At 41.3% G+C, this 8,658-nt stretch overlaps 1 pseudogene; it reads right to left on the bottom strand.

Moving 5' to 3' along the window:
* Positions 1-410: 410 nt before the first annotated feature.
* LOC102843596 lies at positions 411-2,275 on the bottom strand (annotated as a pseudogene).
* Positions 2,276-8,658: the final 6,383 nt, after the last annotated feature.

The raw sequence follows: 8,658 nt of genomic DNA, 5'->3' as shown, positions 1-8,658 counted from the left end.
AAACATTATTATCACTATATTTTTAGGTTAAAATGTTATAGTGTATCTGGAAGTGTTTTTTCCATTCTCAGAAAGGTGCAATACATATTTCCATAAACATCTGATGAACTGATATTAGAACCAGATCTAACTGTTCGATGTATGTACATAGTCAACTGAAAAACAGACTTAGAAAAAGAACTCACTTGTCACCAATGCTGCGGGAGGGAGAATACAAACTTTATTGAGATCTTAACAAAGAATATCTTCCAATTGAGACTTCCAACGCTCATATTGCAGGAACAAAACTTGGTGCTTAGAATTTACGTAGAACCAGGCCAGGGGATAGAAAATGCTCTGAAGCAAGACTGAGTCACAAATGGAAATTTCTGACATCTCAGTTCTCTTCTTGTTGTTAGGTGCTGTTGAATTGAGTATGACTCATGATGACCTATGAACAGCTGACTGGTTAAATCCTGTGTTAATGGCAAACAACCAAACATAACTAGGGATTGGGGAAGGTCCATCCCTACTCCAGTGGTTTGACCAATTATGGAAGAGTCACTCTTCTATACTGCTCGTATAAAGTGTAAGCGCCACAAAGTATAGAAGGTTTTCTAGTTCAACTTTCTCCTTTTGTAGTTGTTGTATACTTTGGTTCTGAACTGCCTCATAGCTGACCCTCCAGTGGGTTTTCAGAGGTAGTGAATTGCCCAGGAGGAGGTTTTCTCTCTTAGAGAAGCTGGTGGATTAGAACTGCATACCGTTGCATTGACAGTGCAACTTTTTTCCCCCCCAACCAGGCCTCAGAAAGAGGCTGCTTTATTGGAAGTAATTCTGACATGATTTTTGCAGAATCTTTCAGGGTTGGGACCAGGGCTAGAAGGTAGGACCAGGAGTCCCTACGTGACTACAGAGAGGAGCAACAAGTACCTCTTCATATCCAGAGCTTAGCTGTGAACACTCCTATGAGTAGTCTTGAAGAGGCCTTCAGGGTCCCAGGCTTCCCACTGCTGGTGAAGCTCAGGGCATTGCTGCCCATGGTTCCCCCGAAGGCCAGCTCACCGATGGAGTTCACCACCGAGATGTTCACGGCTCCCACTCCATCATGGGCCAGCAGGTTCTCCTCGCCCTCCAGCAGCTGCGGTACATGGCGACATCAGTGCCCAGGGATATGTTGAAGTTCAGCAGATCCTGGTACTTGCGCAGCTGCTGGGCCATGTCCTGCTTGGCGTGATCCAGGGCGGCCTCCTCCTCCTCCTGCTTGGGGTGCTTGTCCTTGAGCGCCAGCTCCCCATTCTCTGTGGCAGCCTTGAACTTGGTGTGCTGATTCTTGACATTGCTAGTCTCAGCCTGCAGCCTCTGGATGGCGGGGTTCAACTCCACAATCTCATTTCGGATGTTCTGGAGGTCATCTCCATGCTTCCCGGCCTGGGTCTGGTGGGTCTCCGGCTTAATCTTGTACTGAGTCTCAGCCTCCAGCTGGCAGCACTTGGCCATCTCTTCATACTGGGCCTTGACTTCAGCGATGATGCCGTTCAGGTCCAGGGTGTGGCTATTGTCCATCCACAACACCACAGACGTGTCCAAGATCTGAGCCTGCAGCTCTTCCAGCTCCATGTTATAGAGGTTCTGAGAATATACCTTGGCTTCCATCTTCACTTTGTTCATGTAGGCAGCATCCACATCCTTCTTCAGCACCACAAACTTGGAACTTGTTCTTGGAAGTCATGTGATGGTTGATTTAATCTTCTACTTATTCTTGAAGTCTTCCACAGCATTCTGTGTGTTCCTCTGCTCCACCTCCAGGTGATCCTTATCTGCCCACAGCACCTCAAGCTGCCTCTGAAAATGCCTGGGAGGCAGCTGTCCTTGGCTGTCTTCTGTTCCTGCAGTAGCGCCCGCTTGGTCTTCAGCAGCTTGTTCTACTGCTCCAGAAACCACACCCTCAGGTTAATAACTTAGCACTGAACCACTGCACTTCCAAGGCCCTTGCTTGGAGAAACTGACTCATAGCTGATCCCCCGTTAAATTTCCAAGACTTCAAATTGACAGTGCAACTCCTTACCAGTAAGCCACCAGAGCTCCTTTCTGTAGTAGCTAAATTCAACCTCAGAAAAGCAAAGCCTCCTCATAATCTTACCAAGCAGAGCAGGACTTGAACAAAGTACCCTGTGCTTTCTCCACGGCTGCACTCAGTGAGCTTTCTGTCTAGGCCAGCACATCCAAGATCTGAATTTGCTTTGACCACTACAAAAATCAAAAGCACTACTTCGTGATTATTGATGAGTGCCATCTTGTGTGTGTTTCTGTAAAAAAAGAGTTTAAAAGGATTAATTCGGGGGAGCTCTGGTGGCCTAGTGGCAAGGAGCTGCAACTACAATCCCAGAGGCGAACGGTTCGAATCCACCAGATGCTCTGCCGGGGAAGGAGGGACAATCTCCTCCTGTACCAGTGAGTTCTGATTTGACAGTACACGCACACAAAAATAATAAAATTATTTTAAAAAAGAATTAATTCATCAATTCTCTTGGTACACAGGTATTGACTTTTTAGAAATCTCACAGATTAAGAAAACCAAATTAGGCCAAATCCTTGAAGACTCAAACAGAATGTAACAGAAATAAAAAGAAGTAGTTATGCTGCCAACCCGAGGGCAGGCTGCTCAAATCCACCAGTCGCTCTGTAGGAAAAAGATGGGTAATCTTCTTCCAAGGAATATATAGCCTCTGAAAACTCACTGGAGGATCAGCTGTAAGTAGGTTCCAACTCAATGGCACATAGCAACATAACAAGAACAGTGTTTAAATATACTTTATTTGACAGGCAATAAAAGGGGACAGGAGAACTTCACTGTGTATGACAGAATAGCTGAGAAATCATCCTCCTCTTTAATGACAGATAAGCTCTCAAACTGTCTGTTTTTGCTTTGTTTTGTCCTTCAGGAAAGGCTGAATTTGTCACTTGGTGAATCAAAACAATTACTTCAGAAATTTTGAAGGTCAAAAACTAAAAAATTGTCACTAATCGAGGTTCATTGGAATAGAGAGAATATGAACAATCACCCACACCTTAGGTACAATCACACTAAGCATTTCCTGCAAAGACTGAATTTTGGATGAGTACCATCCACATTCAATGACCTGGAATTGTTAGGTTCAAGAATAGAACTCAGCCAGGATATCTCCATCTCAGAGTGGAATTCCAGTTGAAAACATCCACAAGCAGAAGCTCCTCAGGACTGAATTCAAGGACAATGAGGAGGGAAGTGGATTTAGATTCTTAAAGATAACCTTTAAAATCTAGATAGAGATTAACTTTCTGGGAACTAAGTTTAAGAAGAAGAGGGCATTGTAAAAGTCGACCAGATTAGATAAAAGCAAGATCCAGGAGCGTTTCCCATCAAGGAAACCAAGGAAATCACAGATGGTGCAGAAAGACCTCATTAAGACATTCATCTCAAAAAAAAAAAAAAATCATTCATCTCAACTTCTTTCCCACTAAATATTTTTAGTCACTTTCCTAATGCTAGAAAAAGGATTGATTAGACTCACACTCATTTTCAAAAAAGACAGGCATATTGTGGAAAGAGTCACAGGGTCAGGAGCCTTAGGGCTGAATCTTGCTTTGTGAATGTGTGTCAGAGCCCAGCTGTGTGACCTTGGAGGTACTTTAACATCTGAGGTCAAGGTTGCTTCATCTACAATCACAGGTTACGGTGAAAGGTTGATGAAGTAATGGATATAGGAAACATATGTAATGGCCTCCTTGGGAGAAAGTTTAGCAATCACTTCCTATGTGATTTATAAAATCCTCAAAGTCCAACAGAGAATCAGCTGTGAGTCAAAACTAATTCAAAGGCAGTACGTTTGAACGAGTCACCTAAGTAGCATGATTTTTCTATTGTAACTCTTCGAGAATTGGCAAATATGGATGAACCAACCAAAAAGCTGATACACACCAGTCCTTAGCACCTATAGCTTCCCATGCAAAATGCTTAGGCTTCTTCACTCACTACTAAAAGCACCTCATTGTTTGTAGTTAATGGAAATGTTTTGCTTGTTTAGTTTATTTAATCCATTTCTCTTCAGTCTCTCTTTTTTTTTTAAAACTCTTCTAATTATTTAAAAATTTGGTATTAAAGTAGGAGTCCATAAAAAAAATGGACTGGTAAAAGTGAAAATTGTATCACACTGTTTAAACTACTAGGTTTTGAATTTTGACCCTTCCAACTATTAGGTGGTAGATACTCACTTAAACATCTTTTTTAAACAGAATGAGGATATTGGCTATATATCTTCACACTGAGCCAATCAGCAACATGATAAGTGAAGAAAGGGTTGAAATTGTCATCTTACTTAAATTCACATAATCAACACCCTTGGTACTGGCAATCAAGAAATCAAAAGACAAAAGTCATTGAGAAAAATCTACTGTCAAGGACCTCTCCAGAGTGCTAAGGAGCAATAATGTCACTTTAAAGACTAAGGTGCACTTTAAAAGATCTATGATTTTTTTATTAAATTTTATTAATTTTAATGAACATTTACAGAGATTTTGGGTTTCCATTTATTAATTGTTGCAAGATCTTTTAAACTGCTTGCTAAACATCTAAAAGTTGTATGATACTGGCTGAAAACAGTGAGTGCCCACTTCCATAATAGCTTGCCTCTGGAAAGCCTATGAACCTGGAGAAAGGATGAAAGTCACACGAGTGTTGAAGACTTTTGTTCATAGTATGGCTATGAGTCACCTACAACTCGGCAGCACCTTACAACAACAACAACCAGAATAATGCCTATTTATGTTTTATTGGCTATGTAAGGCATTTGACTGTGTTGTTGTTGTTGTTAGGTGCCGTTGAGTTGCTTATGACTGTAGATCATACAAATTATGGCTAACATTGAGAAGAATGGAAATCCCACAGCACTAAATTATGCTCATATGGAATCTATACATAGACCAAGAAGCTGTTGTATGAACAGAGCAAGAAAACACTGAATGGTTTAAAATCAGGAAGGGTGTATGCCAAGGTTGTATCCTTTCTCTATATCTATTCAATCTGTATGCTGAGAGAAAAAAATAATTTGTGAAACTGAACTCTATGAAAAAAAATGTGGCTTTAAGATTGGAGGAAGACTCATCAACAATCTCTGTTATGTAGTTAACTGACACAATTTTGCTTGCTGAAAGTGAGGAAGGTATGAAATACTTGCAGCAGAAAATCAAGGACTACAGCCTTCAGTATGTATTACATCCCAACATCAAGAAAACAAAGGACAGTCAACATCATGATAACTGGAGAAAGGATTGATGTCAACGATTTCATCTTGCTTGGATCAACACCCTTGGTGCCAAAAGTCAGGAAATTAGGAGCTATATTGCACTGAGCAAGTCTACTGTCAGGAAACTCTCCAAAATGCTGAAGAGCAACGATGTCAGCTAGAGGATTAGTAAGGTGCACCTGATTCAGTCCATGGTCTTCTCAATCACCTGCTACACATCAGAGAGCTGGTTAATGACCAAGATGACAGAAGAAAAACTGATACTTTTGAGCTGTAGAGTCGGAGAAGAGTACTAACTATCCCATGGACTGCCCAAAGAACAAACGGATAGGTCTTGGGAAAAGTGCAGCCCAAGTGCTCCTTGGAGGCAAATATGGCAAAAAGAGGCTATTCCTTGGAAAGGGACATCATGCTTTCAAAGATACAGGATCAGAGAAGGAGAAGAAGAACCCCTCAAATGAGATGGATTGATGCAGTGACTTTAACAATGGGCTCTAGGATGTCAGAGATGATGAGAATGGCACAGGATATGTCAGGGTTCAGGTTGGCTATTTATGGGGTCACTTATAAGTCTTATTCAACTGAATGACACTTAGCAACAACAGTTGTGGAGAGCAAATAGCATGTAATCCTTTGACTAGTACTCTGTTGAATATGCTAAAAGGGATAGAGGATTTGCCCTAGAGAAATGAAGGCACTGGGGCTTAGACTGGGAAAACTTTGTTTCCCATCCAGTATCTCTAAGTTGGGATGTTTGCCTTAGAATGAACAAGTTGCTCACGCAGGGCTTCAGAATATTGTTGTTATGTGCCGTAGAGTTGCTTGCAACTCATAGCAACCCTATGTACAACAGCCCTAAACTCTGCTAGGTCCTGTGCCAATCTCACTGTCTCTGACACACCCACCCTGATTACCCCAGCCACTGAATCAATCCACCTCATAGAGGGCCTTCCCCTCCTGTGACCGTCCTCCCCCCTCCCAAGCATGATGTGCCTCTCCAAGGACAGGTCCCTCTTCACAACATGTCCAAAGTATGTCAGAATCCTTGCCTCCAAGGAGTCGCCTGGTTTAACCCTCTCTAGGATGAATCGGTTTGTTTTCTTGGCAGTCTGTAGTACCCTCAATACTCTTCTTCAGCACCATAGCTCAAAGACATCAATTCTCCTTCTATCCTCTCTAGTTACTGTCCAACTTTCTGACACATAACAAGTGATTGCAAAGACCATGGCCTGTATCAGATGCATCTTAATCTCCAGAATAGAGGATATTTAAACTTTGAGCAAATGGTTTTTCTTTGGATCCATTAAGGCAATAAAAGCCTCAGTGCTCAGCACAAGATCCTTTCCAGAAGTAGATGTTACAGAGAGCTAGTAAGTAGACAGTCTGGTATATTCATTGTGGTGACAACCCGGGTCCACTTAATGAGTGGAAATGCAGTAATGAAGACGTGGACAAGAGTTAGGTATGTTCGTTTGGCATCTGTTGACCCAGCACACAAAGGTGCTTAGAGTTACTGTTCTGATGTACACTACAGGGAGTTGTGAGGACTCCTCACCTGCTGACTTAGAGAAGAGCTAAGAGGGAAATAAAGGATCCAGCTGGTCTGTAACACTGGAAGATGCACGGACCCTCGAATTGGCAATTGGCACCCATGGCTAGGGATGAGTTAACTAGAACCTGACCAGATGCTACCCTGTAAGTGAGGGTAAATTGCTACAATTTTATGGTTTACTCTGGACTTGTTTTTGCTTATGAGTGTAGATGTTCATGTTACAAGCAGAATAGAAGATTCTTTAGAGAAGGGAACAACACACTTCCTCCTCAAAGAACTAACTTGATGTTAGTGGTGTGTGCCATCAAGCCCGAACTGATGTGTAGCTGACCCTCCAGTGGATTTTCAAAGACAGTGTGATCATATGAGAGGAGATCGCCCATCCTTCTCCTGAGGGGCAGTTTGCAGATGCAAAATCGCATGCCTTTGGGATTGCAGTGCAGTTTCTTACCACTAAGTCACCAGAATGTGGCTTGATAGGAATGGGCAAATTAGGAAATTACTATTCAAAATGGGAATATAAAGTCATGAAGTAGCTGTTTACAAGCTTTTATGAGTAATTGCTGATAAGATGATTGCGAATGGGAGAAGCGAATCCTACAAATATGAGGCCAATGACTAGGAAAGTCAAGGAGTTGCCTGTGGTTCAGTACCACCTCTTAAGTGGGAATATAATAACTATGCTATCCAAAATTATTTGTTCTTTAAATAAATTCCTTGCTTGTATGACAAATTTGTTCTCTCACTTTGTCACTCTCTTTAGTGAGAGAAAGAACTCTCTGTTTGGAGGTTGCTCCTACCACAAACTCTCTAGAATTAAATCGTATATACTTTCTATAGGCATGTATAGTCTCTGCAAAGAATTATTTTAGCATGTAACCAATTTACTTGAAATGAAGAAACTTACTAATTCACACACTAATTAGTAGAAAAAATTTGAGTAGCTAATAATCTTTAAAACTGCATAGCAGGAAAATGAAAAAATACAGTTCAAAAGAGAAGTAAGAAGTCAAGAGGGAAAGAAGGAAAATCAACTTTCATAAAATCCTGCAAGTATCATTTTGTTGTTGGGTACCTTGCTGTCAACTACAGCTTATAGCCACCCTATAAAATACAGATCCAAAATTTATCCTAAGCTACACCATTTTTGCAATCTCCACCATGCTGCAGTCCATTGTTACAGTCACTGTGTCAATCCACCCCCTTGCGGGTCATCTTCCTTTTCACTGACCTCTATCTTTTACAGCATAATGTTTTTCCCAAGGTCAGGATCTTCCTGACAACACGCACACAATATGTGAGGTGAAGTTTCACACTGTTCTTGCCTCTAAAGAGCACTCTGGTTGCACTTTCTCCAAGATAGACTTGTTTTGACAGTCCATAGGATACACAATACTCTTCTCTGACCCCACAACTCAGAGACACCAATTATTTCTCTATTCACTTACTCATTGTCCGACTTTCAGATGCACACCAAGAAATTGAACATATGGCTTATATTAGCCCACTTTAGTTTGTAAACGGATATCCTTATTCTTCAGCACGTTTTTTAACAGTCACAATTTAAATCTTTAATGATACTTCATTGATCCACCAATGATTTCGGGGTGGAGGATGGGGTATATATACACTGGCAACCTTTTTAAAAAGCTAACTTCATTACCAGGAATCTCATGCTATGTTTCTGTTATTGCTGCATTTTAAAGAGCTTCTTGACCGGAGATCTTCCCAACACATCTTTTCATTTCTTGCCTGCTACTCCTATGGACATACTGTTTATGAATCTGGGTAAAATGAAATCCTTGGCAATTTCCATCTTCTCCCACCTATCATGATGTTGCC

This window comes from Elephantulus edwardii, unplaced genomic scaffold (assembly GCF_000299155.1).
Source record: "Elephantulus edwardii isolate Elephantulus edwardi_28Jun2011 unplaced genomic scaffold, EleEdw1.0 scaffold00187, whole genome shotgun sequence".
Classification (NCBI taxonomy): Eukaryota; Metazoa; Chordata; class Mammalia; order Macroscelidea; family Macroscelididae; genus Elephantulus; species Elephantulus edwardii.
Note: the sequence above shows the minus strand (reverse complement) of the source record. Positions and strands in the feature narration are given on the sequence as shown.